Here is a 16,859-nt window from a genome sequence, read left to right on the forward strand (position 1 = left end):
TGTTTTTCATCCCCTCGCAAACAATTAGCCTTCATTTAGCTAACTAAATCTGTATGCATCCCTCCTGTAGCGAAACACAGTGGGGGCGGCCGCCTCTCTTGGCCATTTCCAACCCTCGGCACAGCTAGAGGCTGAACATCCAGCCGTGATGGAGATCTCCACAGGCCAGCGGGGAAAATGAACAGACTGTTTATGTTCGGCGCTTTTAATTTATGCCAGAATGAACTCATCAAGGGTGCTCGGTGGTGGTCGGGGGATGTAACAGAGGGCGTGAGCTCAGTTCAGTGGCGTTTTTCAACTAGAAGACGACAGTAGGGCGCTTAGTTTCATATCGGAGTATCAGAGGGGAACCTCAGCTAGCTGATCCAGAATTATATGGCTTCAAAATGTCAGACAACAAACACGGCCATGATATAGTCACAATGCAATCAAAGTAGATGCACAACCCCGCATGGCTCGTGTAAGACTTTTGTGTGCACCATATCGTACAATGGCAGAACATTATCCGTCTCCGCATGCTTTCTATTCATACCCCGAGCAATCAATCTACACTCAGGTTAATATAAAACCCTCCAAAACAATTGGAGTGCCATTGAAGGCATGGTGGCTTCTGAAATAAAACTCTAATGGATATCCGCAGGAGACTGCCACGAAGAATGATTAATTAGGCCTTAACCGTGAGCTTTAAAGCTGTACTCCGTCTCATTAGAGCCGAAAAGCAAGCATTTTTAGCTGCAATAGTTATTATCCTTTCATAGCCCTCCAAGTTGATCTTTTGTCCCGGTCCCGCTGTCTGATATTAGGGCTTCTACTGTGGAGATGTCTGACATTTAACGGAGCCTGCGGTGCGGCTTAGGGGAGCAGGGCGACTCTCTGGGGGAGACATTGTGTGAGACCCCCCTCCCTGGTGGCTTACAGCAGCCTGATATTACTCACCTTGTCACCTGCCGTCGTAGCGTTCAATAACAGTGGAGACACTGAGGTCTGGGCAAGAATCAGCTCTAATTGGCCTTATCAGCCACAGTATGTGATCTCCTGAAATCAATTAGAGAGAATTAATGAAAAATGTCATCATAATACCCATAGTCATACATTTACATTCAATGAAACAATGATAAACGATAAAGAACAATAATGCGATATGTGATTATGATGGATCCAGCACACTCTTAAATATAAAGGTTCTTTAATGGGATCAAGGGTTCTGTGAAGAACCTTCAACATCCATTGAGCCTTTCCATAGCGCAAACATTTCTTTATATGAAAAAAGGTTCTTTAGATTAGAAATTTTTTTTATTTTTCAAGAAATGTTCAATGAATTTTTTTATTTTTTTTTAGGAAACAAAAAGGGTCCTTCAATGCAATGCTGAGAAAACTCCCTTTTGGAAGAATTTTTAATAGTGCATAATAAAGTTTAGTTCTTATTAAGTGTAAAAAATATCTGATTATGATGATAACAGCATATATATCACCAAATATAACAAATATAACAGCATGTTTATTATATATATAGGGTTAGGGTTAGGGTTAGGTTATCTTTAAACTGGGTTAAAACATAATAATAATATATATTATGGTAACAGCATATTAAAAAAAAGTTCAGTTCTTATATTTATATTATTATCGATTATAATATTTTTTCTGTTATTTTTTTATTAATATGTATATTATATTTTATTTATAATTGCGAGTCAATAATCTGCAGTCTAAAACCGGGTTAAAAAAACAGTAATGTGATGTGTGATTAAAATGCAAATATTTTATATTTATATTTTTTATTTATAAGAAATGAACTTTTTTATTATGCTGTAACAATTAATATCACACATCATATTACTGTTTATATATATATTAATTATACATTAATAATCATTTATAAAAATGTACTATACATAAATACAAGAACTAATAAAAAAAATATATAAAACCCTGTGCACAGTAATAAAAAAGAAATAGAAATAAACTTTTTCTATATATACAAAAAACTAACACTTTCATTTCAAGTTCAACCATCATTATAAAGTGATTAGTGAGATCTGGACATCATAAAGCTGCATTAAAACACTGTGATTGAAACATCTGGTCACATTAGTTACAAATCGATTAGAAGTCACATATGCGTCAACCTCAGAGATAAGAGGGGGTAAGATGCCCCACATGACACCATGTGCAGCAGGTTCTGGAAAGCCCTATAGCCTTTTCCTTTTCTTAAGGCTACGCTAACTGATCTATCTACTTTAATACATCAACATGTCACGTCAACCCACAGGGTTTTTTTATTTTTTTTATTTCACAGGATGACGTTATTCCCTAGCTACTGAGAGAAACATCTTACGCATCTGTACTTTTGTGCTACAGGGAAGGAAATATCACACAACCACAGACCAAAGTTCACACCAGGTTACTTTCTTCCCTCTTTACAAAAACCTGTATAATTGTGCCAAATGTCATCTGTGCGCATGGAAGGAAATGGCCATAAGAATGTGATAATGCTATGCAAAAAAATGCATTAAAGTCCACTGGGATTGTCAGTCTTAAGATATAGTATCAAAAAGCTGCCGGTCTACTGCCAGTCAGCTTTTATGCAGATGCGTTTCGGCCTGGCCTGCCTTTGAACAATTTGTCATACTTTGATATTGTATTAACCTGCGAATGCTGACTCTTCATTTGTTCAATTCTGAGGGGAGAGCTACGGCTCGGGAAAAAGCAATATTTCAATGGGAAGGGAAGAGTAAGAGAGCGGAGCGCTCAGTAGATCTGGCTGAACATTAAAAAAAAGGCTGAGGTGCGATTCATCTTGTGGGCCTGCTGGTGTGGGCCATCTGAGACTATTTACATCGCTGGAGCAAAGGTGAGGAGTAAACACACTTTTACTGCTTTACGTTCTGCTCAATGCATCTAATTGGCTTACGAGTGCATCATCCTGTCCTTGGAGAATGGGAGCTGATGAATGTTTGTCTGGGCACAGATTTGGATCCAGAAGGACCTCCCTCCTGAAACACACAAAACAAACACTTCAATAGCAGTGGCTTACGATATTACAGATTGTAAGACAAGAAACACCAAACATGCGCACTATTTAGGTTGTTTCTACTGCACAAACATATCAGATCCATTTTTGGATTGTGACTCACCAGTTAAGAACCACTAACGTATAGGACATTATTTCCTAAAGCTTTAAAGGGTAACTCTCACCAAAATGCAACCTAGGCTCTTTTTGTTAATCTACCTGAGGCAAACTTTCATTTAAAAGCATAATTAGAATGGAAACGCCACTTTTAAGTTTGACTGTATTTTCGTTTTCGGTCAAATTGCCTTTTGAATGGGAGTGCTTGGGGCACTTTTATGATAGCATCAAAAATCGCTATTTTTAAAACACTAAGAAGGCTCGACACAACATGAAACTTTGCTTGAAGTATCACCAGGGGCTCTACACATGAACTCGAGCATTGAGAACATTGTTTGTGAACAAAGAGTTTACTAAAAAGAAAGATTTTGAACAACTCACTGTAGCTGTGTCCGCCGGTATTTTGACAGTCAAAAATAGTCGATCTCCGAGTGCAACGTAACAGGGAGGAGAGTAGAGCCCGTGGTGATACTTCAAGCAAAGTTTCATGTTGTGTCGAGCCTTCTTAGTGTTTTAAAAATAGCGATTTTTGATGCGATCATAGAAGTGCCCCAAGCACTCCCATTCAAAAGGCAATTTGACCAAAAACGAAAATACAGTCAAACTTAAAAGTGGTGTTTCTATCCTAATTATGCTTTTAAATGAAAGTTTGCCTCGGGTAGATTCACAAAAAGACCCTAGGTTGCATTTTGGTGAGAGTTACCATTTAAAACAGCTTTTTTGGTTCTTAACCAACCGAAATCTACACATTAAAAAAAGTCAATGACTCAATCAAGCTGATAACCTTTAGTATCCAGAAAGACAAAGCTTATAGCTAAGACATATTTCACGTAAAAAATAAAATAAAATAAAAATCATCTTTGCACAGCTATAACATTTGACTTTGACAACTGAACACATCAAGAAAAGTGTGATGAGAGATTTGGAGGGAAAACTTAAATGGTGTAAAAAAAAAAAATCCATGAACTTGGATTGGTTTTTGTTGTTAAATACGCTCAAAACAGTGAAAAACAAGTACATATGTATATATATATATACTTAACCTTAGTTAAGTAGAGTAAGATATTGAACTGAAATACAATTTGTAAAATGTTTCAACCTTTATGTGCTTCTCTAGAATAATTATATCTGATACAAGTTACAGATTGTATTGACGTGGGTAATGACTGACAATTCAAAGCTTCAGGCTAAACAATTTCTGAATAAATGAGCACAAATCCAAAAAGTGATACAATTATCCCATCTTTCTATTCACAACTGTCATTATTAGATTATGCAAATTATAATATTATGCATTAAACAATTTAATTGAAGAAACACAGGATTCAACAGCCCAAGCGTTTGCAGTTTTTCACATAAACATGGATTTTAAACATTGCAATTCGATTACAACAGCCAATTTAAGAAGTTTCCGTGTCTTGCATGATTTGTGGTAACGCAATTTCTATGATTTGGTTCAAAGCCTGTCATCACCAACTGTCAGTGCGAGTTATTGTAAAACATGGACCCATTGTGAGTGATTATTTTCCTCGCAGATAATAGAGATATACAACAAGCACTTTATCATAAAGCATGCAGCAAACGTGAAAACACACCAATATTTTCCTGAAATGTAGTACCGCATAATGAATCTAAATAAGTATTGTAATTTTCTGGTCAAGGATAACAAAAATAAAGCATTCTAATTTGACAGTAAACTTCATTAAAAACACCTCCTGATGTCTTTCAGATATATTTTTATGGAAATGAGGCACAAAGAATGGAAGATATATGCATATTTGTCAAGAAGTTAAATAAATTCAGCATTTGTACTTCAAGCTCAGGCGAACTCCCTAGAGATCACTTGGAGGAGACCCTGATTTCCATGCTCTTAAAGTACCAGCACACCCTCACACGCACATAACCGCATATCAGATAGAATAAAAATCAGGTTATTTAAACATTTTTCTGCCTGCCCAGAATGCAAACGGCTCAGCACTTTTTCACAAAAGAACTGTCCTTTTTTATTAAAATGACTGGCTTTCCTCGGTCACACAGCGCTCTGCGTAGAAGTACTTTTTTTTTTCTTCTTTTTTTTTTTTTTTTTGTTGATGCAGTTAGCTGCGCTTCGGGCAAAATAACAACTTGCTTTTTCCCCTCTTTTTGTGAGTCTAGAGCTGATGGCTTTTTCCCTTTTGTCTGCAGAAACACAAGAAAAAAAGATTACTTCCATGCCAGTGACCATTTGGTGCCCTTATAGTGATGTGTGACCCTGTTTTATTTGATTTCATTTGTTCACTTTTCATTACTGTTTTTCTTCTGATCTGTAGAAAAGGCAGAGCGGAGCGCTGAGACATCTATTTAGGATGACAAAGGAGACCCTCGCCTGGTACCAACTACCTTAGAAACGAACTTAAAAAAAAAAAAGGGAAGAAGATAGTTGCTGTTCAGAGAGGAATGACATTGAGAAACAAGAACATTACGTCTTTTAAGAAAAAAAACTGCTCTTAACAAAAGCTTTTTATTTATGATTTAAAATATTATTGCGTTGTTCTCCCAAAGTCGGTTTAACAATTTCATGCTCTAATTACATGGCTATTATCCAACATAACTATCAGCCAATATCATTACTTAGATTTCTTTTGTGTCAACTGTGTGCAGCCTCATCACAAACTAGCTGTTATCATTTTCACACACTATTCTAAAAAATAAAAGTATTCAGGGTTTTTTTTTTTTTTTTTTTTTTTTTCAGAACACTAAAAGCCTATGCTTAAACTGATTTGAATATAATTATAATTGGCACTAATGCAAAAATAATAATAATAAAATTATATATAAATAAATAAATATATATGAAGAGTTCAGATGCAAAAGCCTCTGAAATTTTCCTCTAGAATGATCATTTTTATCAAGCTTGTATATTTAAGTTCAATAATTTCACTTAAATGGCAATGCAAATTACCTATTAATTGTCATTTAGTGAAATTACTGAACTTAAATATACAAGCTTTATAAAAATTATCATTCTAGAAGAAAATTTCAGATGGCACTTGGAGGCTTTTGCATCTGAACTCTTCATATATACATACATATATATATATATATATATATATATAGTGCAATATCAGATATATCTATTCAAATTAGAAATGTGGTTTGTTGTCAGTACCTGAGCCGTATGGAGTATCTTATAAAGGAATAAATGAAAATTGAATTAAAAACACTATATAAGCTGTTGTTGGTCACTGGTTGTTGATCTGGTACTCTGTTATTGTGGTAAACAGTACTGGAATTTTACAGGCTGTGTGTAAATCTAATTTAGACATTCTCTTTGAGTTAAAGAGCTTGAGGCATCTCATGCTTCGGTAATTAGCAGCGTAAGCTTCCATATTTGTTTGGTCAGTGCCCTTCACACCAGGTTACATCCAGGAATAAGGTGGCATAGCTCCACACATTCCGTCATAGTCATTACAGACTGGCATGAAACCAAGGGCAGAGAGGAGTTTCTTAAGAACGACAGATATGCTAAATGATTCAGTGTGGGAGAGAGGGAGAAATTATGGGGGAAAAGCCCTTGAGTCCTTATTTCCTTAAGAGATAAGTAATTATCTTTCTGACTGTAATGTTATGCTGATTTTTTTTTTGCCTTTGTGGAACAAGAGTTAAATCTAAACGAAAGGGTCTTTGCCTCTTTTAACCCCATGTTTCCCCTGCAGACACAATTAGCCAAAACGCTAATTATGACTCACTTAAAACAATAGCATTAATGCTCAGTCTTTTAGTCTGAGCTGATGATTCAATTGTAGCTTTTTAGTAGGATTGCCGGCAGCTAAAAGCAGCATAAATGCTGATGTCTTTGAAAAGAAATCATTGGCTGATGAGAAAAAAATTGTGCAGATAAAAATTAATTGTGTGAGAATGCAACACAAATTAGACATTAGTGTACGCTTCTTGCAATTTGATCTTATTTGTTTTCATGGAACATCAACAATAAAAGAAAAAGAAAGATATTGTATATGAAGTTCATTTAAAAAATCATTTTAATATATGTATATAAATCAAATAAAAAAACATATAAATCTGATTTGCTAAGAGTTTGATAAAAATAAATTCAGCAGCTGACCATTACTCACCAAGATTGTTAAGATGGAGTCACGCTCTTCAACGCTTCACGGTTTTATGGCTGCAGAAACAAATAATGATTATTTACCAACACTTCATATTAGGGCAGAAAAAATGATAGTCTTATTATGAGAACAATTTATGTGAAAAAGTGTGATGAGCGCTGAAGTTCAGCAGTGCAAGAGATCTGTCGTATTCACAAGGTCTTTCCGCCTAGAAACAAAACTGTGCTTATAAAGTCAGAAACTTTCTTTCCAACACATCCATTCTCAAGGGGAATCATAAAAAGCTGATGTAAAACACAAACTTAAATTGCTCTTCATTTGTTGAAAAGCACAAATTACAAGACCAGTTTATACGTTTAGTAAGTTTTCAAAATAAACTTGAACCTTCCCCTTTTCTTTGTAAAAAAAGTCCTTGAAAATTGTATTTTGTGTATTTATTTGTCAATCTACAAATTAAGCTACACTGCAAGTGGTTTATGTTTGAGGCAATTATTATCAATTATATGTTTAAATAACGAATAGACTATGATAATCAGAAGCTAAATAGAAGGGGGAATATATATATTAAAATAGTCAAACAATTTCACATGGTACAAATGCAACATTAAACTAATAATATGTTTAATGTTATATTTTACATATTAAGTTAATATTATAATTCATATTTAGTATGTGCAAGAAATATGACTTATCTGAAGCAAATTTTCGTATTTCTTTGTCACTTCCATTCATAAGACATAAAACGTGCATGACTGCCCTATACAGTCTTTTGATGCTTTATTTGAAGCTTACAAAAGTGTATATATCAAAAGTTAGTTTTTATTTGAACATATGAAAAGTAACAGCTGCTAAACTGCAAGTTTATAGTACAATTACATTTCCTATGAAAAGAGAGATGACTTACAGACTACCATATTTAATAAGTCTCTAACAGCGTCTGTTTTGTCACGCAGTGTTCATAGATCATATCACTTTGGCTCTAACAGACATTAAGTAGCGTTCTACTTTTCAAACAAGCAAATAACCAGCAGAGTAAACAAGAGAACAAACAAATCAGTCGTAGTCTGCATCGCCTAGCAAGTGGTGGACACGGTGTGGTTTTATCATTGGGGATGTGGTGTGATTAGAGGAGACAAGTGCCCCCTGTGCTCCTCACTTTGACTGTGCTGATGGGCCTGAGCCACATGGGAATGACTGCTCGTCGCCGGCCCTCCTCTAGCACTGCCACCCCTGGAGTGATTCCTCCCCTTCCCCTCTCCGCTCTGCATGTCTGAGGGGACAGAAGCCCCACAGCAAGCGCTGTCACTGAGCAGGACAGTGCCGCTCTCTCTGCCTCCAGAGCACTCGCTCACATAACCAGCGCTTTTGTCTCTTGCATTCTCTTTCTGTTAGTGTTATCTCGCTGCTGGTCAGGAAATCCATTCACTTGAGATATATGTGACCCTGAATCACAAAATCAGTCACAAGTCGCACGGGTATATTTGTGGCAATAGCCAAAAATACATTGTATGGGTCAAAATTATCGATTTTTCTTTTATGCCAAAAATCATTAGGATATTAAGTAAAGATCATGGTCCATGAGGATGTTTTGTAAATTTCCTACCATAAATATATAAAACATTTATTTTTGTGAGTGAATGCAGCACAATCACGAACATAAATGGACAACGTTAAAGGCGATTTTCTCAATGTTTCGATTTTTTTGTACCCTCAGATTCCAGATTTTCAAATAGTTGTATCATGGTCAAATATGGTCCTATTCTAACAAACTATACATCAATGGAAATCTTATTTATTCAGCTTTCAGATGATGTATAAATCTTAATTTCAAAAAATGTACCCATGTGACTGGTTTTGTGGTCTAGGATCACATATGTGTGTGTAACATTTTATTCGGATGGTCCACTTTAGACATTTTACTAACTATAAATAACTTTAACTATATGTCAACTACCAATCATTAAAGGGGACCTATTATGCAAAATTCACTTTTGCATGGTATTTGAATACAAATGTGTGTCGGCAGTGTGTGTACACAACCACCTTATAAATGGTATAAAAAAAATACACCCACTCTCTTTCTTTAATCCCCATAAATCATACGCATTAACAAGGCGTTTGCAGATTCTAGCTTTTGTGACCAAATGATTAGGCCCCGCTCACGACTGCTGACGGATTTTGCGCTATTAGCATAGACCCCACCCTGAGTGAGCTGTACACCGTCCGACATGTTTATCTCCTCGCCAGAGCATTTAACAGCAGCATTTAAGCAATAAATGTATTCCAATTAGCTACTAAAGTTAATTCAATCAAGAGCAGTGAGTGATTTTCATTCTGTTTTTCTTTTGTTGTTTGATTCATATTAACACCATATATAGTCTGCTGCTTACATGGATCTAATATGCACATGCGATTTCTTTCCCTGCTGTTTACGTTCACAGACAGTACCAACTGTGTTTATGTGAACTTTGTTTGACATAACCTTGTTTGTATTTGACAATTTAAGCGCAATAACACGTGAAAGAGAGGACTCGCGAGTCGCGGGACGCACCATCTGACATCCACCTCTCTGTGTGTGTGCTTCGGATGTGTTCCCTCAAAAAAACATATATCAGAAGTTAAAGCTACACTGTGTAATTTTTTTAGTTGATTCTTAGCAAAAAACCCTTCGTTCTTTCAAAAATATATTATCACACAGTGTAGCTTTAAGATTGATATGGCTTTAAAACGCATGCAGATAATAAACTTACATGAAGATGAAGAACTGCAATGTCACGTGAGAGTGACTGCAACAGAGATGGTAATCAAAACCAAATAGATGTTTTAGTTTCCGAGGCACGAGTTGTACAGGGTCCGCCCTCTTCTGGAAAGCGGGGCAGGGAGCAGCAGCTCATTTGCATTTAAAGATACATGCACGAAAACAGCATAATTTTCCTTCCACTCAAAATGGATTTACAATATGGTATAATAAATGATCTGTGTGGTATTTTAAGCTGAAACTTAACACACACATTCTGGGGACACCTGAGACTTATATTACATCTTGTAAAAAGGGGCATAATAGGTCCCCTTTAAAGTACTGTAAGATTGTCTGCTCAATATCTGCTAACACTATTGTGATGGTCCCCCAACAGACATTCTTCTGACCATAAGTAACTTTGCAACTTATTCTACTAACCCGAACCCTTACAAGCGTAACACCTAACCCTAACCAAACAGTACACTAAGAGTCTACTACAGTCTACTAATACTCTGATGAGAGTTAGTTGACATGTAGTTGCAAAGTTACTTATAGTTAGTAAGTGGACCATCGAAGTAAAGTGAAACCATTTTTTTAGAAATCAATGCTTCTATTTAGCAAGGATGCATTACATTAACTAAAAGTGACAGTAAAGACTTCTAAATTGAGAAATAAAAGCTGTTCTTTTAAACTATTTGTTCATCAAACCATACTGGGGGAAAAAATGGTTTCCATAAAAATATTAAGCAGTACTGTTTTCAATATTGATAATAATAAGAAATGTTTCTTGAGCTGCAAATCAGCATATTAAAAGGATTTCTGAGGGATCATGTGACACTGAAGCTAAAAAATTAGCTTTGCCATGACAAGAAAGAGCATAAGAGACTTCTTTCAAAAACATTAACTAATTTTACAACCCTAAACTTTTGAACGGCAGCACGTACTGTATATTTACAGCGGCAACAAAACATGCCTGTAATGTGTCATACAATTCAAGGAGTTCAGTCAACAACACATTATAGCCCTGCTCTAATTAAAGCTGCTTTTTAATTCCAGCTCTAATTATCTTCATCTCATCCAGTCGTGTTTTGATATTGAACATTACTACATCTGCAGGGGGCTGATCTAGGCCAGTTCCCCTGTTCCCTCTCACTGACCCCAGAGCTCTGCAGAGGAGACGAGGTTCATTTATGAACTTGGTGAGGAGTTGCCAGTGAGCCAGAAAGTCACATGGAGTCATTTTCAGCCCAAGCCTAATTACAAGTCCATCGTCTCTAAACCATCCCTCTTTCAGAGCCTGCTCTAATAAATATTAACAAATGAATTAGAGCTAATGTTTTTGAATTAAGTGTCTGTGACCAGCCGTCATTAATAAGAACTCTAGCGTGCTTCACTCATGAGCTCATTACTGAATAACTCCTAATTTATTGCAATTTTCTTCCCTCTAATGGTTTCTTAAATGCCATTATAGAGAAGCATGCATGCTTTCTATTGAAAACAGCCGCAAACCAGCCTGTAAAAAAGACATGGAAATAAACAGAAACGCATGGATGAGTCCAGATTTTCCGTAATAGTGGTCTGATGCTGAGCAGGGCTCAGACACTCCCTTGAGAGATCACCTAATCCGGACCAGCCTGCCAAAGGCCATCAGTAATTTCTAAAATGAATGTGCTTTGGCTTTGGTGCTGAGGGGGACATTGGGACAGGGTGGCCTTGGTCTTAACAGTGTTAAAACTAGCGGTTGGTTGACATTATGATTCAAATACACTTCTAGAGTAGGCTGCAAGGGGGAAAAAAGAATGAATATATATAGAAGTATATATAACAGTACATTAATTGGGTGTTTCAGGTAAAAATATATGTATAAATATGTTAAAACTTACCAAATGTAACAATATCACATTTAATATGCAACACTTTTGGGGTCCATTGCAGTGGGATCTTCTTATTTGGGGGTCCATTGCATCAAAACAGTTTCTTTCTTGATCAGTTTCATCAAAAAAATCTTTGTTTTAAAGTAATAGCTAAGTTTGGTCCTTACAACAGAAGACTGGCCTCATTCCTGGGGGGAAATAAAAATAAATAATCATTTCCAGGCCTCTAAATCTTTGTGAGGGTCACATAACTTGTGGCCATTTATTGCTCAGTTTTCAGACTTTTTATTTACACTCTCGTAACATTTTTATCTTATTTTGGAGGACTGGACTATGCTGGACTGCATCTCAATTCCTTCTGAAAACCAAGTCTTATTAAGGAACAAATACAATAGCAAAGTCACTATGATTGTCTATGAATCCATTCCACGAAGAAGCCGGATATACAACCGCATGTCAAATTTCTGTCAGTAATACGCAGAAACTGCATAATTCGTGAAAAATGAATGCAAACCTAAAATCACACACATACTCTAGCCAATTTTGACTGATCTCATTTATCATAGCTGGCATTTTAAAGTTTTTCTTTTTTTTTAAGCAATGCTAGAGAGAAAATCTACTGGTTATTGTTTCAGAAATTCCCATCAGGGCTTCAAAAATGTAGAATGGTAAAAAAAAAGGAAGAATGTAGAGAAGGGTTGAACATTTGTCCTTGCCAACACAGACAATGAAGAAAGTTGCTTAAGATAAGTGGTGGGAGGAAAAATGGCTTAGCAAGACCCACACAACTCTGGGAAGATGAACATTCTGTTCAACCTAGCTAGAAGTCTAATTTGACTTGGTACTGTATGTTACCTGAATACTGATGTCTGCCTTTTCCAATGGATGAATGGATGGATGGACAGACAGCACAATGGACGGATGGATGAACAGTACAACGGATGGACGGACGGACGGATGGATGGATGGATGGATGGATGGATGGATGGATGGATGGATGGATGGATGGATGGACGGACGGATGGATGGATGGATGGACAGACAGCACAATGGACGGATGGATGGATGGATGGATGAACAGTACAACGGATGGATGGATGGACGGACGGATGGATGGAGGGATGGATGGACGAATGGATGGATGGACAGACAGCACAATGGACGGATGGATGGATGGATGGATGGATGGATAGACAGCACAACGGACAGATGGATGGACAGACAGCACAACGGACGGATGGATGGATGAACAGTACAAAGGATGGATGGATGGATGGATGGATGGATGGACGGATGGATGGATGGACGGATGGATGGACAGACAGCACAACGGACGGATGGATGGATGGATGAACAGTACAACGGATGGATGGATGGACGGATGGATGGATGGATGGACGGACGGACGGATGGATGGACAGAGCACAACGGACAGATGGATGGATGGATGAACAGTACAACGGATGGACGGATGGATGGAGGGATGGATGGACAGAGCACAACGGACAGATGGATGGATGGATGAACAGTACAACGGATGGATGGATGGATGGATGGATGGATGGATGGATGGATGGATGGATGGACGGACGGATGGACGGACGGATGGATGGACAGACAGCACAACGGACGGATGGATGGATGGATGGATGGATAGACAGCACAACGGACAGATGGATGGATGAACAGCACAACGGATGGATGGATGACGGATGGACAGCATGATGGATGGATGGATGGATGGATGGATGAACAGACAGCACAACAGATGGATGGATGGATGGATGGATGGATGGATGGATGGATGGATGGACGGACGGACGGACAGACAGCACAACGGATTAGAGATAGTTAGATAGATAGATAGATAGATAGATAGATAGATAGATAGATAGATAGATGTGGGCCTACTTTATTTATTATGTCTTTATTTCTTAAGTCACTGTTATTCTCTCTTCACAATGTAAGCAATGATCACCCAATGTGACCCAGGGTGGCCATTGATCTCAGATTACAGGCATTCCCTGTGTATACAAGCACATGGATGTATATAAACACACACACACACTGACAATGTAAGTGATGGGCTGAGAGCTCACAACAGTAGCCAGTTTGTCACAAGTGACATCTTCATTCTGCTGCCGAGCACGAGAGCCAAGAGCTTCCCTGGTCTCTCATCCATGAAGATGCAGTTCTCTTCTAAGTTGTTGACTTAATTTGCAGACTTGTCTTCTTTAGAAGACAGACGAGCAGTTCTCTACGGCTTCTTCAACAAACACTGGAAAATCAAAATGTGTGAGAATATTTGTAAGCAGTGTGAAAATTCAGTTTGTTCTTTCTTTTAGTTTTTGATGTCTTCTATGAAAGCCATCATCCGGCACAGTAAATAAATAAAAAAGTAATGGTGAGATGGTTTAAAAAAAGAAAATCCCACAATTATGAAAAATTAAGTTGCAACTGTGAGAAATACAGTTGTGAGCTATAAAAGTCACACTCTGATATAGCTCTCAGTAAAATAGGAATGTAAAGTGAGTAGAGTGAACATGGGTCTACAGAATTTCCTCTTTAAACATTATCTTATACAACATTAGGATGATCAGGCGGCAGGCCCTTCCTTTCGGAGTGTGTTACACAACTCCTTGTCCAAGCTCTTGTTCAATCCAGACTGGACTAATGCTCTCTTGGCAGGCCTGTCAAACCTCTGCAACTGATCCAGAATGCTGCAGCTAGAGTGGTCTTTAACAAGCCGAAAAGAGCGCGTGTCACACCTCTCCTCATAGAATTGCACTGGTTCCCAATTTCTGCTCACATCAAATTCAAGACACTGATGTTTGCCTATACAGAACAACCACTGGCTCTGCACCCCTATATCTTAACTAATTACTTCAGACCAATGTGCCATCCAGAAACTTGATTTCTGCAAGTGAATGGCCTTGTGGTACCATCCCAAAGAGGCACAAAATTATTTTCACGGACCTTTACCTTGAGTGTTCCAAGCTGGTGGAATGACCTGCCTAACTCAACCCGAGCTGTGGAGACTTTAGCCATCTTCAAGAATCTTCTAAAGACGCATCTCTTTCGCCAACATTTGACTCAATAATACTAACACTTACTATTCTATATCTATTATATAAAAAATTCTTGCTGCGCTGGTCTAGCTGAGACTGGTCATGACATTTGCATATTGTTGCCAAGTCAAGACTTGACTTGACTTGTTGCCCTATTGTTGATTTGACTGCTTCTACTATTGCTCTCTTCATTTGTATGTCGCTTTGGATAAAAGAGTTTGCTAAAAGATTAAATGTAAATTTAATAACCTGAATGTGTTTTAATTAAAGGTTTATATACACATATATAAAATTCCCAATTGTTTAAATCTCATACAACTAATCTTTAACTAATTTATCGAATATTGCTTGTTCCACAGCCATATTTTAACTATGTTTGTTTGATAACTTAAATGTAATTGTTTTCACCACAAACAGATTTATGCTGATTCTGAGCAATTTGAATGAAAACATTTTGAAAGTATGATTATTTAAATAAAATCAAAAAGATGCAAATAGTTCAATAAACTATGCCATTACTTTTCAAGTGCAGAAATCATATGTGTTTCATTTATAGCCCCTTTCACGCAGCATGATGATCCCGAAAATTGGCATCAAATTGCCAGAGTGCCTTCTGTGTGAAAGCAAACACATCCCGGGATTGATTCCAGGATCGATCCTGGAATCATGGGGATCTAGTAACATTGCCCTGTGTGAACAAAAGCCGCAAGGGGTGTGTCGTACTGATTCCGATGTTCAGATTCTGGAAAATCACTGGCAGTGTGAATGAACCAAACCCAAACAATCATGAGACAAATTATCGTTATATTTCTCGGAATCTCTGTGTGAAAAGGGCTTATGTTTGACTGACAAATATGCATCACATTAAGTTCATTAGTTGGTTTATGTTAAAACTAGTAATTCAAATGGATGCAACTTTTATATGCGATTCAAATACATAAATCGTACATTTTGGCCTAAATATTTATGAAAATAATCCTATTTACAGTACCTATAAATCTAACCGGTTCACAGATGCCACCACAAATCAACTTTTGTTCCAAAAAAGAAAAAACTTCTGTCACTCACTATATGGAAATGTATCCAAACTGTTGTTGCAGAGTAATACAGAATCATAAATGAGTTGTTTATCATTTTGCAAGGCTGCATTCACAAAGCTTTACCCGCCTTTGTGAAATTGCTGTGGCAACATCAGCATCAAAATGAATACCAATAACTCTCTTCCCCTCTGTGATGAATATTACACCAAATTAATCTTCTTAAGGCGGCTCTCAATTACAGAACCGCATCACCCAAACAATGATTAATATGAACCTATTAGTAAGAGCTGAGTTTCAGGATTATTAATGGAGGCTTTGCAGTAAAAAAAAAAAGCAGTTTGGCTCACTCTCCAGCTGCAGTTTCATGCCGTGGCAGGATGGGCTCCTCCAGCTGGGCAGTCTGGAGCAGGGCACCCCCTGGGGGACAGGAGGGCCAATTACGGAAGATAATGATTCATCACTGGTCCTAATAGAGCCCCCTCTCCTCCTGGTGACTAATTAGGAGAGTATGGCTCTCAGGGTGCGGGAGCTGGGGATGAAGGGTATAAGCGGAGCACAAGGCCAAATTTGGGATGATTGCATGGAGGATGGCCGATCCCTCCTGGGCGGCGCATGCAAACTCTCTATTACAGGACATAATTGATATTTTCATGAAAAATTAATGGCGTTTGCAACGGCGTCAGCTTCTTCTTTTTTGCCAGCAAATGAATGAGTACAAGGGGAGGAACAAAACAGGGCAGATGAACAAAGATCCATCAAGGGTCCGCGTCCTTTGAAACCGCAGCGAGAGGGATCACCTTCCTCGGCACTAAGAACTCCAAGTTTGTGGATGTTAAGAGGTTTTCTTGTTACCATGGAGACAGAGTGTTAGGGATAGCATATCAATATAGCAGACAGCAGATTT

At 37.6% G+C, this 16,859-nt stretch overlaps 1 long non-coding RNA gene across 1 annotated transcript; it reads right to left on the reverse strand.

The window, feature by feature from the left end:
- Nucleotides 1–940: 940 nt before the first annotated feature.
- Nucleotides 941–7,291, reverse strand: LOC307145925. The gene is made up of 3 exons (XR_013819021.1): nt 7,240–7,291; nt 2,912–2,993; nt 941–1,035 (listed from the first exon to the last, which is right to left on the reverse strand). It is a non-coding gene; the product is annotated as an uncharacterized lncRNA (long non-coding RNA).
- Between the last annotated feature and the right edge of the window lie 9,568 nt (nt 7,292–16,859).

Source organism: Squalius cephalus (genome assembly GCF_949319135.1).
Source record: "Squalius cephalus genome assembly, chromosome: 18".
Classification (NCBI taxonomy): Eukaryota; Metazoa; Chordata; class Actinopteri; order Cypriniformes; family Leuciscidae; genus Squalius; species Squalius cephalus.